Source organism: Cupressus sempervirens, chromosome 2 (assembly GCF_028749045.1).
Source record: "Cupressus sempervirens isolate cs-2001-9-10 chromosome 2, ASM2874904v1, whole genome shotgun sequence".
Taxonomy (NCBI): Eukaryota; Viridiplantae; Streptophyta; class Pinopsida; order Cupressales; family Cupressaceae; genus Cupressus; species Cupressus sempervirens.
In genome coordinates, this window is record NC_143119.1 from 537203295 (window position 1) to 537230313 (window position 27019).

A 27019-nucleotide genomic window follows, 5' to 3' on the forward strand; every position below is an offset into this window, starting at 1 on the left:
CTTGGTGTATCACCTTGTTTCTTTAAGTTTTCCATGTTCTAGGTTATCTTTTTACCCTTTTCCATCTGAAAGTTTTCACATTTCCATTAGTATAAGTAAGGTATAAGATATATCATACAGGAACCAGCCTAGGATTCAGAGGTTTAGCCATGTTATAAGTTACCCACAACTTTTGGTTGATCCCATGTTTCTCCAAAATCGTTGCAAGTTTTAGGACTTAAAGCAAATTTTCAGGGTGCAGATTTTGGAGATAATAACTATATCTTTAAATTTAATTCTTTTATTTGATTTCTCAATTAATTAAATATAATTAAATATTAATTTATCTTTAAATCAGTAAATTATCTCTTAATTTGATTTAATTATAACTGAAAATCACAACAGACCCACAAGACTAAATACGAAAACCCACTATATAGTACATAACACTAAATCAAACTCAAGGGTCAAAATCACAAATTCATGTCACTTGATGAATTTAGAAGGGTAAAAAAACTCAGATACTTCTCCTACTTTCTAGGACAATTGGCTTAAGGTTAGGATTTGGACTCAAGGATTATCTCCCCTCTTTTACCATTGAGATACTATAATAGGGCACATTCATCCTGGCAATTCAGGGAAGTCAATGCCTAGCACCTACAATCTATAGAAAATTTGAGCATGTACATACACATATAATCTAAACTAAATAGGAAATGACGGGAAGTGGTGCATCGTGTAGATCCTGACTAGTAGGTGACTATGACTCCCTTCCTTAACTACATCAAAAACATCATACATAAAGTAAAACATACGAGTACACCATACACATGCAAGTGTGGGGTAAGTATCCATAGAAACTGCATATACATCATTCATCTAACTAACATCATGAAATAACTCAAAGTCACTAAATGAACATACATTTATCATCATTGAAATAATCATGAACACATGAAATAATTAACTCAACACATATATCAACTGAATATGAAATACATCTAATCAAATTTGGTAACCAAGTACTGCTAATCATAAAACTAGCCTAAAAGAATCCAGCAATACGACATGAAAAGTCAACTAGGGGTAGGCATTACATTTGAGATCATTGATATCTACCCATTCTTCATGTTTAACATAACATCCTACTTTGTCTTTGATTACTTTCATTGTGGGTGGATTCAAATATTCAAAAGGGATGTCGGGAAGATGTAACCAAACTGAGATCATGTCAATTTTTTTCATTAAAGGGTTGAAGTTAGGACTCCAATCAACCACCGAGATACCTCTTTTATCCATGAGAAGAGACCATTATTCATAAATCATTTATTATCTATTAATACAACCACAATCACTAGAAAAAACTATTGGAGATTGGTTTATCCCGACAACCTTGTCCTAATTTTTTTAAACACCACTCTTTTATTCTAGGATAAGCATGCTAGATGCCCCCCCCATTTCACAAAAAAATGCATGTTCTTTCAAGGAACTTATGGTCTCATTGCATTCTTTATTATCTATGGAAATAATTTAAACTAGTGGATGATGACTATTAGTGCTTGCCATTTGAATTTTACTGACCATTAGGATGTCATCCTTAGGGTGCCAAAATTTATTGTCAATAGTATCTAAAGAAAATCAATCCCCTATTCTTAATCCTCTATAATCACTCATCCCAAATCACCCCATGTCACTTTAAGCATTCTTCCTTGTACCATTATTCTATTATTGGGAACCATCATGCACTCTTTGATGATTCCACAAACCTTCAACCCATTACACAACACCCCAAATCTTCGTTAATTCCTTTTTTTGAATGACTATAGCCGACTACCATCACCATTGTATATGAGGTTTCAATGTCGCGTAAACCCTAAACCTTGTATGTTATTCCCCATCTCTCTCCAACCAAGCCTTTTCTACACATTTTATATCAACATAAAAATATCAATTCAAAAAATGAAACATAACTATAAAAATATCAATTTGAAAATCACAATGTTAGTTTAGAAAGCATTAATAAAAAATAGGTTGTAGTAGCATTAATCTAGTTCAAAAAAATATAAAATAAACTAAGTCCTTCCTGATTTTTTTCAAATGCAATAAATACAAATATAAAATAAATCTACTTACCTTAGTCATGATGAATGTCAAAGAAGATTATAATTTTTCTTTTAAATTTTGTTTGGTTAAACTTTAGAAAATAATTTCTTTATCAATGCCATCACTTGGAATCTACAGACTTAATCTTTATGTTATTAAAGAGCAAATTCACGGGTTTGAAACAAGCACATGTCTCTTCTCGTGCTCTACAGTTGTCCTAATAATTACTAGAATTCCACTTTAAATTTTTCCTTTTTTTTAAATCTATTTATTTAGTTATAATTTATTTACACTTTCATTACCACTTAATTTGTACCATATTAATTTTTTATTTGTAAATTCTTATATTTGAAATTTTAATTTAAAAGGACCAATATTTATTTGAAAAATATGAATGAAAAACAAATAAGAAACATCTTGATAAATAAAATAATTTACTAGATAAAACAAAAACACAAATAAATCAAAGTAAAGCTGCAAATAAATCAATATAAAACTACAAACAAGATTAGCATGGTCTGACTAGAGGATGAAACTGCAAGTCTCAAATATGAATATAAATAAAAAACAAGAGGCGCAAGTGCCATAGTACCTGTCTTTGGTGGTGTGTTCAAAACTATTTGAACATTTGCACATCTAGCCAAATATGGCAATTGATAGCCAAAGCCAGGAGCAAAAATATTAAGTTTTTAAACAATTGTCAAATGCCAAGATGTGTCATGCTCCAATTTTCTTGTTTAGGAAAGAAAATGTGTCAAAAGTATTTAAAACATTTTTAATTCACAAAAGGCTTGAATAGCCATGTGGCTCTCAAAGAAACTACGTGTCACTAGAAGAAATGAACATTTCATGCAAAGTGCATATAACTGCACCTATTGATAGTGATCATGAAGATGAAATGAACAAAAAGTTAAAAGCTTGTTCATCAAATGCAAATTTAGAAGAACGCAAGGATTCCAAACTTCAATTCATCTAAATGGTCTATTGGCTTCATTCTTTGGGTTTGGTGAAAACTAATTAGGATTTTTGTGTGATATTGTATTTGATACAATTGAGAGCAACATAGGCGATGACCATATACTCAGTTGGGCTTTTTTGGTAGGTTCATTTTAGTGCATTTAAAGTTTAATGGTTAGAGTTTATAGAGCAACTGCAGTGATATATCATCTTGAACTGCAGTGGGATTGATTAGCTATATATTCTTTATATAGATAGAAATTTTTAATTTTATATAGTAAAACATTTGACAAATCTTAGGAGAACATAAAAATTTGAAATGTTACAAGCGATGACATTTTTTCCACTTGCAGTTGTAGGTTATGATATTGTTTTCTACATTACCTATGCTTTATCATACTTCATGACAAAAGAAATCAAGACATTGAAGGGGTAAATATATTAGAGAAACTTCAACATTTTTAGTAGAAGGTCAAACACACACGTTGCAATCCTAAGAAAACTTAGATTACTACCACCTATCAAAGGAACTAGAAGACTTAGAATTATCACAGTAGTTCCTAGAATTATAATGTAATGTTGGAATGCCAGATAAACAATCTGCACTACATCAAAACATATGATAGAGTAAGATCATTAGAGCATGCAATTCTAGCTAGTTAGGAAAGTTGCCAATAAATTCTCCACTAGTAAATCTCTTTAGAGGGAAGGCCTATATTTCTAAGAAACCAATACCCAAAAAAAAAGTGCAATTAGAATCCTTTCAAAACCACAAGAATTTTGCAGAGATAATCTAAGTAATAATTTACTTTGAAATCTGTACCCAAGCTTCAAACTTTATTTTTGTCTTTTTTGGCTAAAACTATCAAGAGAAAGTCGTCACTTTTTCCTTAGACTTCTAAAATAATATCCAAGATTCACCAAAAGACCTTTTTAATGCAAAACTATGATACCTAAGGCATCTAAAGGAGAAGGAAGAATTTGTGTATGCAAATTTCTAATATGTTTCTCTCCTAATATCTTTGGATGAGGTCAAGTTGCATCTAAGATGGAAATGTTGGAATTACAAGAAACTAGAAGTTACATAGATTATCAAGTTAAAAATGGGAGGAACTAATGAGAACACATAAATTTTTATTTTATTTTATTTTATGTAGTGGTGTATTGTCAGAAAATTGAAACAAAGTTGAAAGTTCAAGTATTAAAAAAAATAGTCAATGTTGCTAGTTAGTCTTAAATTCTTGTTAGAGATCAAATGTGTAGTTAAGTACGATATACTCAGAAAGCACAATCAACAAGAAACACATCGAGATAAAGTATACCAATAAATCTTAAAGATGCAAATGAAAGAAATCCATTAAAGCTTCTTAAACCTTCAAAACGAAGGAGAAAAACTAAAATAGTGTCAATGTGTTGATAGCCCCTACTCCAGAAATGCACAAGCTTGAAGAAATATAGCTGGATGCTATGTGAATGAAGATCTTTAATAATTAATAAGTAAGATGAACAGGAGAAATCATTTTAATAATTTATAAATGAATGAGCTATGAGCTGGAGAAATTCTAGGCATTACAATTACACTACATAACTTGTTCAACAAGCATGTGCAATTTTAATTTTAATTTTATTAAAATTTTGAATCTGATTTTTCATTACTTTTTTAAATAGCATTAATTAAATTATTTAAATAAGCTCAAATGTTCAAACTTTAATAAATAAATACAAACTCTAAAATTCTCAAATTTCATTGGTCCATTTAAAAAAAAATTAGATTGAAGGAAAACAATAGTAACCTACCTAAAACCTGCCTACGACAGGTACTAATAAATAAACAAGGATGTGTTGCATCGAGTTCCTGCCCAAAGTTCTTGTATTTTTTTTTATAGCCAGAGGTTGCAGTAACTATTTGGAATAGATTAATTACTATGCTTGTCATTGGAATGATTTTTGATACCTATGGCTTGGAACATTATGACGACAGGGAGGAAGACCTTGTGATCAAATTAGCATATATTGAAACAACCACAACAAAAGCAGTTTAATGTCACTTTATTCTTTCGTCACTATTTATTTCATTCTACTTCTTATTATTAAAACTAAAGAACATAATATATAATACAATATAATACACTTGGCATTTAAGTCGAACATTTCAGTTGCCAAACCTCATTTGCTTAATATGAATCTTCCAAATTTCGTTAAAGCTTCTAGTATCAATGACTTCAATTGAAGGCGACCTACTACATTTATCCCCATCCTCACAATAAATATTTTAATAAAAATTTAAATCTATTATATTTCTATACTAATCTAAGACCTTAGTGATACGTGCCACTACTAACAATTAAGTAGTAAGGACTCTGCATAAAAAGAAATTTACTGGGAGATTCATTAATATGTCCATATCTGTTATTCACAATTTGCGTGCCTTGTAAAATTCATAGGAATGGTACTAAGAATCAGAGATGGTAGATGGAAACTCATTAAAATTGGACATGTGTTACTAAATTTTCCATAATATCTACTCTATCAGCTAAATCATCATGGTATTCATAGTAAATCCAATAATAAACATTAAGCATGTTTCCTTGTTCTAGTTATCTTACATGTTGACTACTTAAAAAGCTTTGTCAGCCACTCCAAACTCAAAGCTCTACCACTCAATCCACTTTTTGCTTTTAGTTGATATCTAGGCTTAGCATGATCTCCATTTATATAGGTATCAGTGCATTATGGTTGATCATTTCAGCGGTTAGGTGTGTCATTTTTTCGGTTGACTCGAGTTTGGACAAGTTGTATTAATGGGCATATGAGGCTACATAGCTGTCAATTTCATTGTAGTGAAACTCTTAACAAAAGATTGTGAATATAATTTATTACAAATAAGATGACAACTCCACCTCTTATAAGGAGAAACTAATTCCAAATATATAATTTCAGAGAAACATACCTTTAAGAAACACAATTGATCTGGAATGGCCTCACTGAAAATACGGACAAGATGACAAGGACGAGATTACATAGTTGGCAAACGATAATGTGCTCATATTAAATAGCTCTAGTAGAGGAAATAGATTGCAAGAGTTCACCCCGAAACCTTACCACTTTCTCTATGCACAGTGGGAAGAAGAACATCTGAACTAAGAAGTGAAACATTCCTTTCTAGCCATTGACAGATGAGATAATTTTAAGATTGTCAAATGCCACCGAGACACATTACCCATTGCATTAATTGGTGGACGACCAAATGCAGACACCTGTACAATTTGCTGAAACAATAAAATAAGGAAGTGTGCAAGACAAAATATTTTATGTGATTTTGCTTGGTTTTGTGGCACAAGAAAAATGAATGACAAGACATGTCAATGCAAGTGAACCACAAGATGTTCACCTAACACAATTTATGCAATCTGCATAGTAAATAAATTGTAGTGGGAAAGATTTTATGGTAGAAGAGTAATGAGTGAAAACAATTAGTCATCACGCAGAGGGAAAACGTGTTGCTATCAATTGCACTTTAGCTTTTGCAAGAAATCAATATTCACAAACATTGAAGAGAAAACTAGAAGCCCTAGTATTCACCTAATAGACCAATGGGCAATTCACACGTAATGATTTGACAACTCAACCTAAAGAAAATACATTATAAAAGAAGTTGGCGTATTTTAAATAAACCACTACCATTGGTCAAAAATAAATTGGAAATAGCACCTAGTCAGATGCTATAGTTCAAATTCATAGGAATGGTACTAAGAATTAGATATGGTAGATGGTGACTCATTAAAATCGAAGGAGTGTTACTAAATTTGCCATAATATCTACTTTGTCAACTAATTCATCATGGTATTCATAGTAAATCCAATAATAAACATTAAGCATGTTTCCTTGTTCTAGTTATCTTACATGTCGACTACTTAAAAAGCTTTGCCAACCACTCCAAACTCAAAGCTTTGCTAGTCAATCCGCTTCTTGATTTCAATTGATATCTAGGCTTGGCACGATCTCCCTTTATATAGGTATTAGTGCATTATGGTTGATCATTTCAGCAGTTAGGCATGCCATTTTTTTGGTTGACTCGAGTTTGGACAGGTTGTATTGATGAGCATATGAGGCTGCGTAGCTGCCGATTTGATTGTAGTGAAACTCTTAACAAAAGATCGTGAATATAATTTATTACAAACAAAAAGACAACTCTATAAGGAAAAACTAATTCCAAATATATAATTTAAGAGAAACATACCTTTAAGAAACACAATTGATCTAGAATGGCCTCACTAAAAATGTAGACAAGACGACAAGGATGAGATTACAAAGTTGGAAAATGACAATGTGCTCATATTAAACAACATTTGCAAAGGAAATAGATTGCAAGAGTTCACCCCAAAACCTTACCACTTTCTCTATGTACAATAGGAAGAAGAACATATGAACTAAGAAACGAAACATTCCTTTCTAGGAACTGTCAGATGAGATGATTTCAAGATTGTCAAATGCCACCAAGAAACATTACTTGTTGCATTAATTGGTGGATGACCAAATGTAGACACCTGTAGAATTTGTTGAAACAATAAAATAAGGAAGTGTGCAGGACAAAAGATCTTATGTGATTTTGCTTGGTTTCATGGCACAAGAAAAATAATTGACAAGACATGTCAATGTGAGTGAACCAAAAGATGTTCACCTAACACAATTTATGCAATCTACACAGTAAATAAATTGCAGTGGGAAAGATTTTATGGTAGAAGAGTAATGAGTGAAAGGAATTAGTCATCAATGTAGAGGGAAAACGTGTTGCTGTCAATTGCACTTTAGCTTTTGCAAAAAATCAATATTCGCAAACATTGAAGAGAAAATTGGAAGCCCTACTGTTCACCTAACGGACCAATGGGCAGTTCACATGTAATGATTTTACTACTCAACCTAAAGCAAATACATTATAAAAGAAGTTGGCATATTTTAAATAAACCACTACCATTGGTCAAAAATAAATTGGAAATAGCACCTAGTCAATAAAATAAGGAAGTGTGCAAGACAAAAGATTTTATGTGATTTTTCTTGGTTTCATGGCACAAGAAAAATGAATAACAAGACATGTCAATGTGAGTGAACCACAAGATGTTCACCTAACACAAATTATGCAATCTACATAGTAAATAAACTGTAGTGGGAAAAATTTTACGGCAGAAGAGTAATGAGTGAAAACAATTAGTCATCAACACAGAGGGACAATGTGTTGCTATCAATTGCACTTTAGCTTTTGCAAGAAATCAATATTCACAAACATTGAAGAGAAAATTGGAAACCCTAGTGTTCACATAACGGACCAATGAATAGTTCACATGTAATGATTTGACAACTCAACCTAAAGCAAACAAATTATAAAAGAAGTTGACGTATTTTAAATAAACCACTACCATTGGTAAAAAATAAATTGGAAATAGCACTAGTGGGATGCTATAGTACCCTGCCGAATGACAAAACTAATAACTCTTGAAAATTAGAAACAAATAAACCCTAAGATGTGTTATTTGAGCATCCTGGCTGCATCCTGCAAAAGCGAGGGTATCGATATGGCGCACATACAAGGGTACGTAATTCACTGAGCTTATTATAGCATTACTGGAAAGGGTTTTGTTTTGGCTTTATATAAATGGACAACCATTCCTCTTCTGCGTGTAGAAAGAGAAAGAGAAAGAAAATAGAAAAAGAGGCTATGCGCTCGTCTCGCATTAGAAGAGAAGGTGAAGGGTGCAGTAAAAAAAAAAGATTTAACCCATTTTTGCAAGCCTATCAGCGAAAAAGTGAGCATAATTACTAGACTCCTCCAAAATCAAGATATGAATTACTTCAAGAGAGTTACTATCAGGACTCGTGGAAGGTCTTATTTATATGTATACTACTCAATAGAACAACTGGGTGCCAGGTATTCACCATATTACAACTTTCTTATCTTTCACATTTTCTACAAGTTTCTAGTATAGGGATTTTAGTTTATGTTGTTTTTTCAATGACATATGACCCAGGATTGGAAAATTATGACAAACACAACTATACATCTATTTTAGATAGTCTTAATAGGTGTAATGTTGAAAACCAAAAATATCAAAAGAGGAGAGATAGGAAAATTTCAATTTTTTTCCTCTAATTTTATCAGGAATAAACTCTCATCTGTTACTAGGAAAATGATTCAAGTAGAGTGACAATGTTTTCTTAGAGGAGAAGGCTAATTTTATCACAAATAAACTCTCATCTGTTACTAGGAAAATGATTCAAGTAGAGTGACAATGTTTTCTTAGAGGAGAAGTTACTTGGAGATTATCAACATTGTTTTAAAATATTATATTTTTAGTCTAAGTTGAAAATGTGGGGTGGATTTTTTTTATGCTGATACAAGTTGATGGTTCTAGGACTATTTCAAAATAATATGTTAAAGATCTCTTCTATTTTTTTCACGAGCATGTCATCAAATATTATCTTCACAACATTTTCTCTTTCACCTCCTTGGTATATGGAGGCTATAACCATCAAGTGGTCACATGAATTTACTTTGAAAGTCAGCAGTGTAGTCACAATGCTCTATAATCCTATGAATATTTTGTTGATCAAGATGATTATTGATCATAAAAAACTCCTTCCCTTCGTTGTGCTCCCTAATCGAGTTCTCAAGTGTGATTGTATGGTTCATTGTATATCCTTTCTCATTGAGTACTCAAGTGTGATTGTATGTCTATTGCATCATCAACCATAGATTTACATCTATCCAAATTTTTGGAGTGAAACATAAGATCAATTTAATGCATAGGGCACAATCTCCAAAAAAGGGTAGGACTTTATCACAAAAAAGTGTTGTGCTACTATGAGTGGTCTAACATTGTTAGTCACTATTAGAAATTTGTTGAGCACTCCCCTTGGGATTCGTGACAAGGGCTTAATCACCTCTTATGTACTATAAGGTGAGTGGTTGTATTGGGCATTGATAGATTGGTCTTTTGGTGCAATGACAACCCCATTCTAACAAGTGGTATAAGAGCTTGGTCATAGGTTCAAATCTACAGACCCTCGGGTAATGCTGAGGAGGAGATTGTTAGAGATTTGTTCAGCGCTCCCCTTGGGATTCGTGGGAAAGGCTTAACCACCTCCTATGTACTATAAGTTGAGTGGTTGTATTGGGCATTGACAGATCAATTTTTTGGTGCAACGACAACCCCATTCTAACAATCACAACTTGGATGACATTATCAAAACTTATTTTTAGTAATACCTCCGTCAACTCATATTAACACACTACTTTTTTAATTTTGTGGGAGGCATTATACAAATTTTAAAAATAAATTGTGCTTTTAGAAACATTTGAAAGTGTATAAATATCCAAATTCTTAGGAGTTTGTGTCGTAAACTTTAGTGGCCATAAAAAGTGCATTTCTTAATTCCTTTGAGTATAACATTTTCTTTCATATTGATTGGTATGCTATCCTAATAGCAAAAGTAAACAATAATTAGCCTCATTTTACTTTGTCATATACCTCGCCTAATTCTCCCTTGATCATCTTACAAGGATGACATTAAACCACATCAATATATCTACTGAATTCTATCATGTATCCACCTGTCCATGTAAAGTGGCTATCATTAAATAGAAGACACAAATGAAACAAAGCAACAATTAATTATTACACAATGATAGCATATGGAAAGTGATTGGCTTAAAAAAAGAATACAAGTCAATTAATGCAGCAAATTAGTAATCATGTGGCAGCCATACAAGTTAACAAATGTAGTGACTAAAGATAGTTAAAATACATCACAATGATCCGGCAACTTACATTGAGAAGCAAGTCGATGATGGAGGGGTGCAAATTTATGGTTTGTGTAACCCATACATTTTGTAAGAAAATATGGTAAGGATGCTAATAATTCAGATATGAGTAATTTAATCAATGAGCAGTATAAAAGTTGGAAATAATAAGTATGTTTTGGTAAGAAGAAGCAATGTAGTTTGTTATACCCAAAGGGTCAAATAGTTAAAGCAAGATTTGAATTATAAGATATATTTGTATTAATCTTCAACACCCTGTATTATGTATATTATAATGAATTGCATGATAGTTAATAGACTTGCATCTGAAGTAGAATATCCCAACTTGCTATTGTTATGCATATATGTTCTTAACTTACTTTATATCTGCCTATATAACTTTATATCTACCTATATATTATGTGACACATATGACAATTCCCTTAATGATTTTTATCTATTGGGCTATATCATTCTGGAGCGTAGACATGATACATATATGAAGGATTGCAAGTAGCTAGGAAACCTTGCTAGAGAGACACCTTGAGTGGGGTTGGGAGGCTAAAAGAAGCTTGTCATTCCATACTATTGGGTTGGGTGGAATGGTGTGAGGCCTCGCCCCGACCCTTCATGGCCTTAGTTGTTACTTTATCATTTTGATACTCACGACTTGAGATGTCAAGAAATTATCTGATGCTTAGAACATACTTTATTATTTCATGTTGTGTGATGTTATTTTCATATATAATTGATGATTGTCATTTAATATTTCATATATATGTATGTTGATGAAATCAGTAATGTAGGATTGAGACTTTGATTTAAGAGATTTTAAATGGTTAACAATTAAGTAGGATGAAGAAACCCTTATTGATGTATGTTTCAATTTATGTGGATTTCTGATACATATACATATATGTACATGTGATTTTATGGGACTACTGATGTGTGCAATGAGTGTGCAGATATTTTAGCCGAGGAACCCTACGGAGGAACAAAACTAATCTCTGTGTGCTAATTTTGGAAACCTTGTTGTTCGTGATTCATGTATTGTATTGTGAGATGTATGTATGTATCCTTCTATGATCAGTAAATGTTAGCGTTCGTATTTATGTTCTGTTAGTGTCGCTTGACACTCGTAAATTGGTTATGTTCTTCTGTATGTTGTTTAGGGTTAGTTGTGTAACCCATGGACCTAAATCGGTTTAAGTTAGTGTCAGTTTGCTAATTGAGTCTTAATTCGAGTTTAGTCACCCTTAATCCAGATTAGTGCTTATCTACTTTTTAAGAATTGTTAGTTGGTCCTAGTTATTTCCTAGCCTTTGTGTTGCTCTAAACCTATTCATAAGGCTTTAAAACATGAAATAATTATATCCAAGGGGTATGGGTATGGGTTGGGGGTCTTTTCCAACCCCTAAGCCCCTTTTGTTGACTTTGGAGATCACTCAAAAAGTCTCATTTTACCTTTGTGCGAAAATTGCAAGTGGTTACCATGAGTTTCATTACCCCACCTCCACTTAGGGTTTAACCATAGTGTGGGTTGAGTTAGGAGTTTCTAGACTTGTTAGTGGGTGGGTGTAGTTATTGATCCTTTTGGGTGGTTGATCTTGAGACTTATTTAGAGGCCCTTCTTGGACTAGTTGGGGGTTGTTACCCAATCTCTACATTTAGAGAGGAGTTCTTGAAGATTGAAGTAAGGAGAAGGAAACTCTACTCAAACTTGTTCATTGTCATTACCTCTTTGTGAAGGTTGGATTTCTCATCTCCCTTGTTCAGATTTTATTCTTATTTCATGCTTATGCTACCTTGTTGTTGTTTCAATGTTTGTATGTTTGTGGGTATGTTGGGAAGCTTTGAAAACCATGTTATTTTTGGATGATTTCCTTTCATGTTTATGTTTGCAATTTTGAGATTTTTCTTGCATGGGTGTTTTGGTATTACTCACCCTTGGAGAGGGCAGAAGTGACCAATTTTGGGAAAGGTCTATTTAGTCAGACTCCAACCAGTGTAGAGTCTTTTCTCAGGATGAGAAGAGGGAGAAAGGGTAGGGTGTTATGGGCCCCTACCTGTCAGCACAAACCTTGTATGATTATGGTATGTTGAAACGGAAGAACAGAAGTTCTTGGTATATAGCCCCGATTGGGCATCTATTTGGTGTTGTACTTGACCTCTCCTAGTTGGAAGAATCCACCTTTCCCTAGTTTTGATTCATTGTGAATCCATTGTGTAAACCATGTATGATTATGCTTGTTTGATTGTCTCTTGGTTATGCTTGGTTATCACCTGATCAGATATTTGTTTCCTCCACGGTTGTTGAAATGTGTTGCAAAATTTGATATGGAACCCTGATGAGGATCATGAAGGGATTTAATTTAAGTGATGTAATTTAGGATTGAAATTCTATGTAATTGTATTTTCAAACTTTGTTGGATTGGCAATGAAGCTGGGTTTTCTTCTTGATTCTTTCCTGGCTGAGCCCTTGAATCAGGTTTGCCAATAAAAGTGGTGATTGAGTATAATTGGTTATTGTGTGAGTAATCTTAATTTTTCAATTAGATGGAAATAATGATGATGTTCAATTTGGCAAAATTTCAAGTTTCATATATATGTTGGAAACAAAAATTATGATCATGGATGTAGATTCAGTTTGATTGAGCAAATAATCAAGTTCTTTTTTTGTTCCTTATATGTTCAAAATGATAATTATGTTTAAAAAATAATAATAATAATAATAATAATAATAACATCTATGGTTGATATATTGCAAATTCAAATTGTATAGGAGATCATATTAATTATGGTGTTAATATGCCTCAAACTATTGGATCCATGTTTTAACTCTATTCAAAATATTCACCTTGGGTATATATATATATATATAATTTTTTTTTGCATTGCCTTGTAATTCTTTACTTAGAAAAATTTTCAAAAAAAAAGTTGTATCCAAGAGCCATATAGTCTCTGGAATTTGTATGGGGAAACAACTTAAATGCCCCTTTCATAACAAAGAATATTCTTTAAATATCTTCTTTTAAATCATTTGTAAAATCTTATAAAATAAAATTAAAATAATAATGAAAATAGAAATTGTGTAAACATAATTTAACTAATATCCTAAATATCCTAACTCTTAACTATAAAACTTTATATGGTAAATGCTCTACCTGTTCCCTTGGGCATCACTTTTTTTTTAATGCATTAAATTATGGTTTTGTTTTCAGCAAAGTCTTTTGTCATCATAGTTAATGACATCACCTACAACCTCCATAGATTTTCGCAGTCCTTGGTCTGTCATGCTTTGTGAAAGGACGTTATTATTTTGCTAAGTCTTTTTGCACCCTTCATTACTTTGGTCGCTAGCTCATGGTATGGAGCTTGAAAAAGATTGATAGCAAAGTCTTTTTATTCTGTCAAAGGGTGACATCACCCTGTACCTTCCCATTCTCCTTGCAAGTTATTAATCTCCTTGCAAGATGCGGTAGGTTATTCCTTGGATGGAGATTTTATTGTTAATTCATTCTTTGCCTTCCATCCCTCATCGCCACATCACTGACAGGTGGTGTCAGTGCTTTATTTCTCTCGGGCAGAGCGCAGTACCATGGTTAGCGCATGGGAAGCGCTTGGAAATGCGCAAGAGAATTGAGGGGATGGGATGTGACGTGGAGGGTTAGAAGTTTAGGGGGGTGGGTTTTATTGTAATAAAGTTTGTAGGTTTGGGAGGGAAAGGATAAGGGTGTCATGGGTAGTTAATATTTAAGTTTAGTTTAGTTCTTTTTAATTTATTTATAAGTTTCTAAAGTTAGCTAGTTAATATGTTTTTTTTTTAATTAGTAACTTGATTAATATGTTTAGAGTTTTTAGTGTATTTTAGTGTGAATTTTAAAGTGGTATTAACTATGTTACATTAATTTTCTTTCCTCTTAAATGTTAAGTTATTTAGTTAAGTTATTTTATTAGTATTAAATTAAGTTAGTTTAGATTTTTTTATATTAGTTAAATTGGCTTAGTTTAGATTTAATTTAGCTAGTATTTTAAAATATAGTTTAGTTTAGTTTTGTATCAAAAATTAAGATAGAATTAAATTGGAGTTAGTTTAGTTTTAAATTAATTTAGTTGTTTTACTATTTTATAAAGTTTTAAATTAATGATTGGTTAATTAATAGATTTTATTAAAATGTTAATCAGTATGATTGCTTTAAAATTATAGCTAATAATGTTTTAGTTTTGTTAAAGTATTGTTAAAATTTCTAGATAACGTTTGGATGGAATATTTTTATTATCTTAGTCAAATTTAAATTCATATGGTCAGTATATTAGAAATGTTTTATTTGATTTATATAGAATTATGATTGGAATAAAATTAAATATAGTTTATATAGGTGTATGGGTAGATGTGATATGTCTTTTAATGAGTTCTTGTTTTTTTATTTCAAATTAATCTAAACTTGAATACATTACATTGTCATTTAAATAATCATTTCTTATTGTTGAAGGTTAATGTAGAGAACCTGTACTAAAACTTTTATCTATCATTTCAACTTAGAGCATGTTTAATTATTAATTATTATTCAAAAAAAAAAATTGTGTTTTTGCCCTTGTAGTTTGGGCATGACAAATGGCTTGATGTGCCTTGTATGGTCTCCCAAAAGGTCCTCCATAATGATGATAAGTTGGATAGATAGAATGCCAATTGAATCTCGTTTGTTGAATATTATTTGTGATAGTAAGTTGGCTGCAACACCTATATTAGGATAGTAAATTGACAACTTCCGCTCTCAAGTGCTATCCAAACCCTAAAAGAGAATTTTTGGGAAGATTAAGTCCCCAATAGGGACATTACACTTGGTATCAGAGCATTATTCTTGACATCTTATCACCTTGTGGGACAAGCCTATTTTCATTGCCATTGAATTAGGGTCAAATATTCAACCTTTTTTAAAGTAGGTATACATATAATTAAGAAGAACAACATTGCATTTCTATATATATATATATTTGTGCCATGACCTACTTTGCTTACTCCCTGTGTATTTTATGCATGTTCACCTCTTGCATGTTTGATGGGTATCTAAGTGTATCACTTCATGCATTACATGTCTGGCATGAATTTATGTACTACTTCATGCTTACATGTTTGATGTGTGTTTATTGTTTATCCTTGACATGCATAGTCATGTATTCTTGCTTATAATTTCATGCCTTGCATGTATTCATATGCATGACTTATGCCTTACGTGTATTTTAGGGCACAATTCATACATGTATTCACATGTATACTTCATACTTTGTCCACTACATGCATTTCTCATGAATTATGTGAACTCATATGTATAGTCCATATTTTATGTGCTCTGTGTATTCATATATATGTTGCATGACTTGAGTGAATTCATGTGCATGCTTCATGGTTTATGTGCTACAGAATTCACATGTATACCCATGACTTAAGTGAAGTCATGTGTATGCTTCATGCTTTATGTACTACTTGTGTTCACATGTACGCTATATGTCTTAAGAAAATTCATGCTTCATGCTTTATGTGCTATGTATATTCAAATGTATGTTCTAAATTCTTTGACTTAAGCGAATTCTTATGTATGCTTCATGTTTTATGTGCCATGTGTATACTTACTGACTTAAGTAAATGCAGGCTTGATGCTCTTTATGTATTCATGTGTGCAACTCATATCTTATGTATAGTTAGATGTGCGATTCATGCCTGGAGTGTAAAATGTATATGCTTCCTATTTGACGTATCTTCAAACAAGTTTATTCCATGACTGTTTTGTCAAGAGTACTTAAAAATGTTTCAAGAGCTATATTCTTGCATTTAAAGGGGAGGGTGCATGTTTTAGACTATCAAGGCACATCTATTGGTGAATATGATTGATAAGACATTAGTAAATTTTTTAAAATATACACTGAAAATTGCAAATATACATGTCATTCATATGAAACGAAGCAGAAAACATGTCATTTAAACATTATAGAACCTTAACATACACCCTTTGAGTGCCATCTAGGAAATAATAACCGATTCTAGTACTTAATTATCAATATGCATATCAATATGTGAACAAAAATATTTAAATATAAGTTTAGCAGTGAACAATATCATAAAAATTTGGAAATCTAAATATGCCCAAAGGCTAGAGGGCTGTCATCAAATTTCATCATGATTTTCAAGTTCAACATAGAAAACAAAATATAGAAAAATGAAGTAGACTGTTGCTCATGCTCTTGGAAGCAAAAAAATACCTCTTCTTGCAAAATGAAAACCCTAGCCAACTGCAACATGCTCCAACTTCACAAGAAAAACCAAACAAATGGCAAAACAACCACAATGTGATCTTTTTTTACCTTTTAGGGCATTTGGAGAGGCAAAGCCCACTAGATGACCAAGTAAGGACAAACAAAATAAAGCTTTTTGTTTTAATTTTTTTATAAAGCTTCACAAAAAATGGTGATGGCCAGCCATCCCCGATACGGTTAGGGGACTTCTAGATGTCCCCTTTCCATACCACGAAGGAGAAGCCTTCTCGCTTTTCTTTCCTAGAATTCCTTGAGTTTTGGAGACGTCCCTTAGTGATTTGCAAATTTTGGGGATGGTTGGGGGACATCCCCTACTTGTCCTCGGGACGTCTTTGTCTCAGAAACATAAGTTTTTTGGCTGGAGACGCATCCTCGGTGTATCTTTTTTTTGAAGGGAGACATGGTACATACAAAAGATTGCAAGTAGCTAGGAAGCCATGTTGGTAGAGATACCTTGAGTGGGGTTGGGAGGGCAGATGAAGGGTGTCATTCCATGCTCTTGGGCTGAGTGGAATGCCTCTAGTTGTCTTGTAGGGTCTCCCAACTGGTACTCAATGATGACAAGAAGTAGGATAGTTCATCTAACAAATCCCCATATGTTGAATATTATAGTAATGAATTGGAATTCTATTTGTGTCTTTTTGGCTTTTATGCGTATTATATTGTGATACTAACCTTATTGCAAGACATACACTAGAATACTAATGTTATTTGATTGGTGAGTTGATAATTATTTGATTTATTAAATAATTTTAGATAAGCTGGTTGATTTGTCAATGGATTTGATTGTGTGTTGATTTTTTTAGTTTGCCAATTCGATTGGATAGGTATCCCTTGAAGTGTACATTAGGACCTGAAACATATATTATCAAATGAAGGATTAAATAATAATTATAGTGATGGTTTGAGAGATGGCAATAAAACAATGTGGGAAACATGATTTTAGTGTCTTCATCCTTTGTTTTTATAACTTAACCCAAATTTTCAAGAAACATAGAGAATAGAAAGAGATAGGATGCCATTACTCAATTGAATTCAATTGGTGGACATTTTGTTTTTAATATTGCTGATTATATACAAATATTCTTCTCATATGAGCATCAACATGAGACCAATGCAAGCTCTTTTAAGCACAACCACGAGATTCTCATGGACTCCTTAGCAACCTAACTAGAATCCACCTCTACACTAGAAGACATATTGTTAGACTTTTGCCAATGTTCCCCTTTTAGATTTGTGACATGGCTTAACGGCCACCTATTTTCTATAAGTCTAATGGTTATATTGGCATTGGGAGTTTGATCGTTTGGTGCAAGTAGCTTGTAACAAGTTGTATCAAAGCTTGGTCATAAGACTAAATCTCCTCGGGTAATGCTAAGGGGGGGATTGTTGGACTAACCCAAGATTCGTGACATGGCTTAACCGCCTCTTGTGTTCTATAAGTCTAGTGGTTGTATTAGGCATTGATAGGTTGATCTTTTGGTTCAACAACAACCCTAGCTTGTAACACATATATGAAAACTAAGAGTTGCAGCATAGAATTCCATATTAGACGCCCCCTTGAGATTTGAAGCTAGGTCTCTAGTATCTACAACAAGAACTCAATGCTTTAGCCATTAAGCTCAATCCCTTGGACATTTTGGTAAAGATATTTCAATTATATTGTTTACTTTATAGTAGAATCATAGCAAAGGCTTGAAAGACATTTTCCAACATTGCAAACTAAGTATCCTTTTTTGCATCTAATTTTTTAGATAAGCATTGTCATGGGCAGCTCCTATATATATATATAAATTACATAACATTAGCGAGGACCAAATGTATAGTTTCCTCCACTAAACAATGTTCAAATAGTTGAAAGGACCTAATCATGGTTCCTCCATTTTTGCAAAGCACAACTTCGTAGATTTTGACAAATTTGTAGATTCTGTCAATTTTCTTAGGGAAAAATGGATCCCTTTATTGCCAATAAACCTAGAAAAGGTTCCCAAAATATGAAACCAATACTTGTAATGAGATCTTGTTCTCTTTGATGAGTTGGTTTCAAATATCCCAACATTGAGACCTCCCTTAGGACATTCCTCCAGTACAATTTTTGTTGACCCAAAAAAATTCAGCCTTTAGGTGAGATTACCATCTAACCTTGTCATATGCGTTAATGACATCGAGCTTAATCTTCATGTTTCTTGATCTATCCTTTGAGGTAGAGTGGATGGCTTTGTCGGCTAGGATGATGTTGTCCATGATGTCCCTTCCAAAAGTGAAACCATTTTTGTTTTGTACAATTAAAGATACCAATACCAACTTCAAATTATTCAACGACATCTTATCATGTATGCTTTTACAGTGACGAGCCTTTTCTCAAAGGTTTCCTCTTGCTGCTTCTTTTTACTCTTCCTACTTAGCGATCAATTTGACTTCCTCTCTCTTCCTAGTGCTTTATCATCTAATGCAATGCAGATCTACAATATTTGTTTTATGACCATTTCAACATGCAAAATTGAATGCTTAGTATTCTGAAGGAAACACCAAATCTCCAACTCTCTCGAGTAAGGAAGTGCATTCGCCAAACAATGTATATGGATTGTGTGATCAAATGAGATGACCTCAAGTTTCCTTCTAGTTGTGAACTTTCACTCAATTGTAAGGATGTAATATGTTAGCATCACAAAGGGACTTACATTATTCACTCAATTGGCTTTAACTACTTCTAAACAAATAATGTTCACATATGAAAGGGTTTTTTTAAAAGCTATTCCTACTCCTAGAATGCAAGAATTTGTGAATGTCTTTGAGACTCTACAAGACTTAGTATTGTCATCAACTCCACCAAGCTAGTGCAATCTTCCAAGGGAAACATAAGATGCTCAAACTATTACCATTACATTAACACCATCAATGAATGCATGTCAATGTGCAAGCAATAATCAAAGAAAAGCTCATGAAACATCTTGTTGACCATGCAAGGCAATGTTACAACCAACAAACAAATAGTGGTATTGATTAGGTGAGTTCCACAAAGATTGATTCACAATTACTTTCATCCAATTAAATTATCCCTATTCAACGTTAATAAAATACTAATCTAAGTGAGGAGTTGTAGAAACCATGCAATACTTCAAAGTAATACAATTAATCTACCATGAAGACTAATAATAAATTATGGCCAATGTTGGCAGTCTTATAGCAACAACCTTAACATGTCATTATCTCTCTAATCTAAAGCTAACGAGTTAGAACTTAGAAGGCCTTGCCTTTTTTATAGTTGTTCAAACTTCAAATACAATGAATGACAAGATTAATCCAGCAAAGCTTTAATTAGGGTTTCACCAACTACCATCTACAAGCATTAAATGCTAAGCTGGTTACATCAAAGCACTACCTTGTGGGACAGTGCAAAAATTACATTGCTTTTACTTGCCAATAAGAAAATGCTTGTGTAGAAATTATAGAAGAAGACGCCAATCAATGGTCCAATGAGAAAATGCCACATGGGCTAACAACAAATCTTCCTTTGACCTTTTATCCTTTTGCAAATTCAATGAATTTGTACATAACATTGTTAAGCTCTTCTATGTGGACACTTTCTATGGGGACACATGACATGATTTGATTGGTTGAAGATGAGTAAGCATCACCTTGTTGTGCTTATCTTATAGACTAGACAATCCCTTGTGATGGGAAAATATCTCTTGATACTCAACATTATCAAATCCTAAATCCATTATTGATGGCTCATTTCCCAAATTGCTCCATCTTCATGAAGTCTTTCGTCTGTTGAAACTCTTCATCTTGAAATCGTTCTTATTGTCATGACTTTGAACTTGCACCTATACTTGAAATCTTGGTGTGCTGCCCTTTATCTTGCACTTGTAGAAGTGATGAAGGTTCTTCATGTACTTGAATCTTGAACTTGGATTTCCAAAAAAATTTCAAGTTTATAATGAATTCCTCCACTTGTAGTCTTGATTATGATGTTGCACTTGCTCTTTGAATTTCACTATGGTGTTTTGAACTTGATCTCAGGCTTACACCTTCACTTGTTCTGCAACAAAGAACCACCTCACTTGTGTGGTGAACAACTGGTGGCTTGATGATACTCATGTCTCCCAAGCTGTCCTTGATCTTGGAATCATACTTGCACTTGAGCCACAATACAATACCATAGATTAGTACTTACGTTTTAAACTTGCACCTCCAATAAATAAAAATTTAGTGGTAGGAAACTAAAACCCGTGATGGGCATATTCTTTGAATTTGAAATGCACAACTAACTTCTTTGTCTTGTAAAATTCAATTGCAATTGAACAGAATTTGTAACATTCCAATCATTTACTCAATCAAATTCAAGTTCCACAACCTTAGATGGATTATCAAATTTTCAACTTTACAAGTTTGATCATGGTCAAATGATATGAAGAGTTCAGATTCATACAATTTCACCATTACTTGATTTTCATTCCAAATCTTCATCTAATCACGCACTTACATTCTGCAACTCATCATGAAACACCATACGGATAGATACTGACCTCGCTGCTGATAATAATATCTAAGCCTAAGACTTAGACACATAAAACTTCGCTCTTACAAAAGTCAGTTCTAAACCAAAATCAGGGTTGATATTGGCTCCTTGTCTTGATCTTTCTAGTTGTTTAAGAACAGATCTGTTCTTGAATTTGTGTGATCTTCCCAATAATATCTTGCCTAATTTGCTGCATATAAGGCTCGATCTGCACCTATAAATTAGCTATGTATGATCAAGTGAGAGCTGGGTATTGAAACAGCTTCAACATCCTTCTTAATAGAGTGGTTAAACCAAAGGTGGTGTCTCTAACCAAGGCCAACTTGGCCTTTTCCAATTTAATTCTGGCTTTCCTCTAGTCAAATTGAACTTCATTTTATGAACTTCACACCTCCTCAGATTTAAATTCATGCCTGCTTCATTCAAATCGAGCCTCTTGGATGTAATTCATGCCTCTGCAATTTTAAATTGTGCCTAATGTACTTGATTTCAAATTAAGTTTGAACCTTATCTAATTCAAGTCGATGATGTCCAATGCAATTTGAATGCCCTCTTAGGCTGGGCAGAAATCTCATACTAGTAAGGCATTGGTCATGACATTGTGGCGGAAATAAAATGTCAATAAGGTGTCTGCATTTGCGTAGAGCAGAAATTAGACTCAAATAAGGCACTAGAGACCCGAGTTGGAAAATTCATGTCAATAATGCGAACAAACTTCAAGTTGTTGAGGAGGGGCAGAATTCAGCCCAAATAAGGCACCAATCATCAAACATGCCTTTGCATAGGTGAAAATTTTAAGCGAATAAGGCAAATAGACTAACTGCTGGGCGGAAATCACCGGCAAATAAGGCGAATGGTCAAGGCCAAGGTGCGAAATCAGATGGACGGGATTCTGGTGCAAATAGCACAGCTTGATGTCAGGTCAGAAATTGGGAATAAATAAGGCACTTTGCACTTGTACTAAAGTTTGATCTTGATCATGTGCATCATAGGTTTGGACTTATCACTTTAATAGTCGATCAAATTATCATCAAATAAGACAATACTAAACACACCACAAAATTTCTTGAGTATAAATCCATGGTCACACGCCAAGTACAAACTTCATATTTCTCTCTTGATCATCTCACATTCAAATTTCATCTATCCCATGACTGTTCAAACTGACCTTGATCAAAAGACGATTGCTCTTGATAATACTTCGATCAATATTGAGCTTGATTTGGAATTTGTTGATCGAATCACCTGTATCTCATGAATTGCCCATTCTTTACTTGATCATGATCAATCTCAACTTTGTTCTTTCCTCCCTAATGGGCTTGACCAAATCACCTCTCTTTCATGAATTGCCCATTCTTTACTTGATCACGATCAATCTGAACTCTTCTCTTTCTTCTTTAAGGTGCAAACATCATAACTAGCCTCTAATGTTTGAAAATTATAAGAACTAGCCTGAGGTTTGAGCTCTCAAAATGTTGCCAACTTATTGCTACACTAACGCCTAATGACAAACGAGGCGAACAGAGGGGGTCCCCATTTGCAGTGGAGTGATGGTGTGAAAAGGTCACAACAGTACCTAGGTCATCCACCCTTCAACAATCGTTCTCATAATCAAATGGTACCAAATCATTATCCTCGTTTCCAAAGCCATTTGGTTCTAACACCTTCTACATTTGCTTGGAACGAGACTTGACCATAGGATCAAATAACAACTCAGATGCCAGGATGGCCTTTGGAGGGTTAAACCTACAGCTTTCAACCCCTTTATTAAGCATTGGGTTTGTGATGCCAATTGTGAGAGAAAGAGTATCTACCCTTCATGTGCTAATCCAGAGTATTTCTTCTTTTACTTAGGTATGCCACTGAGCTTCATTCTTGAGAAATACTTGATTTGGGAGGTCCCTATCGCTTGAAGATCCATTCTATTAGAGATTTGATCTTTCCTATTGACAGGTGTCTCAGTCTATGGCAATAGCTTCTACACCCGCTTTTAGAGCCTAGGGCAGGGACATCCTAGCTTGGATGGGATCTTCTTTGAGATCACAAGCAGTTTTATTTTTTATTCCTGTATTTCTATATAGAAGTCGTTCATCTGCTGAAGTCGGAGCTCAGATCTTCAATGGAATCTCCTAGATTGTGATAACTTTGATTCGCACATACAAACCCAACTCTTTATCACACATGTCTACCTTGAGGGCAATACCAAGCTCATCATCAATTAGTTTCAAACAATCCTCTAACCAATAATCAAGAGGTAAAATATTAAGTCTGATCAAAATAGGGCTTTTCAAGGGAACCATGTTGTATGGATTGAAACTTGGGCTCCTTTTCTGGTTAAAATCGAAATTAACTTCCATATTTCATGGGCCTCCTCCAGAATCATAGCTTTGTCTTCTTCCTTGTCAGATCACCATGAGAAAATGTTTTGACAAGAAACTAACAACCACCTCTTCTTTCCAATTCTCAAGAGTCAGAAGTCGCCATATTATCTAAGGAATACTTTTTGGCACAGCACTGGTGAAGGCTGCCATTGCACCATACAGATTGTCGTGGGCTGTCATTTTATTCATTGCTGATTCATGTAAGTGCAAATTACATAAACATGTTGCAGAGTGCTTGGATTTGTAAATCAGTTCTTGCTTTGAGGTAATACAATTCGAATATACTCAAAGGATTGTTTCAAAGGATTTTGACGGCTTGGAGTTCTTTGTTTCCAAAAACTCATATATTTCTGGATATATATTTATTTTTGTCTGAGTGAGTTTATTTCAAATTGCATTAGAAAACTGGAGACAGCTGGAAGCCCCCTTTTCTCCTTCCGTCCTGTTCCCCCTACATGTTTTCTCGGTGTTTGGGGGCCGACAAGGGACTTCCTCTACCTTGTGGCTTCCGGGTGCCTTGTTTTACCCTGGAAATGTGTCACCAGGTAAGCCTGCACTGAATGGATCCATGTCCAATTTTGAGAAAACAGGCCATAGGTATGTGTCATAAGATGTTAATGAAGATGGCTTATTATGGTCTGCTGCAAGAGGCAACAAAAAGGAGCACTGTACTATATAAAATGCATTGAAGTACTAGGTGGTATAGGCTTAAGGGATTTAAGCAAACATGACATGGTCGTTGCTAGTAATGGGATTTATAAAGCCTTGGCTGATAAACTTGGGAAATGCTTATTTTGAACAACATACAAAATGCTGTCTCTGAACAAGCCAAGAGTTGGATACTGTAAGGCCTACACTCGTACCCTATTATAAATTGTAAGGAATGAATATGATTAGAAATTAATTAGGTCGTGATCGACATTTTTGTTATTAACAATGATCTATGAGGTCCTATTAGAGACTGATGTAGATTTTGATTATTATAAGGTTGATACCCTATCCAATAACATTAGGTTGATAAGATAGGACCACATGAAAATGAAACTCAACATGTTCAAGCTGAGAACTTAGTTTCAAGATTCAAGGTATGATTTACTAGACAATTAGGGGAGATGAATTAACATTCACCCTCGTAAGAAATAACAATAAATGTAGATCATATGATAACAAACATAATGATTGCACTCAAAGATTGATTTTAAAATATGATGACATATTTGGAAATATGCAATGGCATGAGAAATTAACCCTAGGGGCACACACCTTGTAATGAGATAAAAAGGACATTGTTAGAAATATTACTTTGGTCAGCTGATTTGAAAGGATACTAGTAACAAGTCTGCACAATAGTGATTTTCACTTATGACATATATACTGAGATCCATCTTACATGTTTTAATGATTTAATAGATATGACTTTGGTGTTTCATTGTTATGATAGACAAGTAGTGTGATGGTATTTAGAACAGTAATTTTGTTATAATTAGAAAGATTAATGTTGTACATATCTTGATATTTCAATGTTTTTGAATAATTTATGGAAACGATTAGATGGAAGTTAACTAAATATGTTAATGCAATTAAGTGATATTTGATTATTCTGCACTTATTTGCATGTACGTTTATATTATTTCATTGGACTACTAACATTAAGTTGAGTGTGCAAGAAAGTTGAACCATGGAGATTATTCAGGAAACCAAGGTTCAAGCCCATGTGAACACGGTAAAGCCAAGGTGAATCTTTGAAAGATTCAAAACCTCATTGTATTGTGTTTATTTCATAATGTGATTGTGCATGGGTGTTATAAGTTTAAAGATCATGATTAATTAGTGACATGTCATTGTGATGTGTAAAGTATTTAACATGTGTGTGTGATTTGATACTTGTGTTGTTTACGTGTAAATGACATGTCATATAGGATTTTTGGGCATGAAGTCACTTAACCTAAACTTAATCCCATTTTGAAATTAAGTTAACCTACCTTGGAGAGTGTTAGGATGAGTCACCTTCATGATGGAATTAAAATTAATTTGATAGGAACTTTGGAGAGCCTAAAAGTGGTCCCCAAGTGTTGTTTTGGTGAAAATAAGTCACCCACATGGTAGTAATATAGGTTGGGGGTATAAATATAACCATAAGTTGGCCTAGGGGACTTAGGAGACCCTCTAAACTAGTCATTTTCAAGCCAATTCGAAAATCAGAGTGTCACATGACTTCTGTCCTCATTCCTCCACTTGGGTAAGTTCCTATTGGTAGAAAGGTACAAGGGTGTAAGAGGGGTGGGTGAGGATGGAAGTGGAGGTCTTTTTACGGAGCTTGTGCCAAACTTAGTGGTTGTTCACCCATTCTCTAATTGTACAGACAACTAGGGTTTGGAGGAGAAAACATGGGAGCCAAGGGAGGGAAGCTCTTCATCACCACTTCATAGCCATTAGCTTGGAAGGAGGTTAGTGCTTCATGCCATGAATTTTCTTATATCTTGAGAGTTGAATAATGGAGATTGCAAAAGTGCTCTTGTAAGGTTTATGTGTTGCATGTGGTGTATGTAGTAGTTGTTTTGTATGTAAATGAGCATATTTGGATTTACTTGTATTTGATCTCGTTTCTTGAATTTGTTGTGGTGGATTGAATGTTGTGTGGGGTGTGAAGGCTTCACTCACCCTGGGGAAGGAAGAGAAGCCTTGAGGTGAAGAGGTTAGTTGGGCTTTACATTGGAGTTGAGAAATCCTTCACTTGGAGAGGGGATAGTTTTCATGGAGTATGGGCTCCATAGAAACCATATGCCTTTCTATTGTTCTATGGGAGGTATAAGTGAGGATATGTGAAGAGGAGTAAGTATTGATAGTCTTGTTGAGACAAGTGTTATTGATAGCCTTGTTGTGGCATGTTTCTTGGAAGCTTTATTGAATTATTGCAATTGCAAGATTTGTTGTTTCATAAGGATATGACATTCTCCTCCTTGAGGA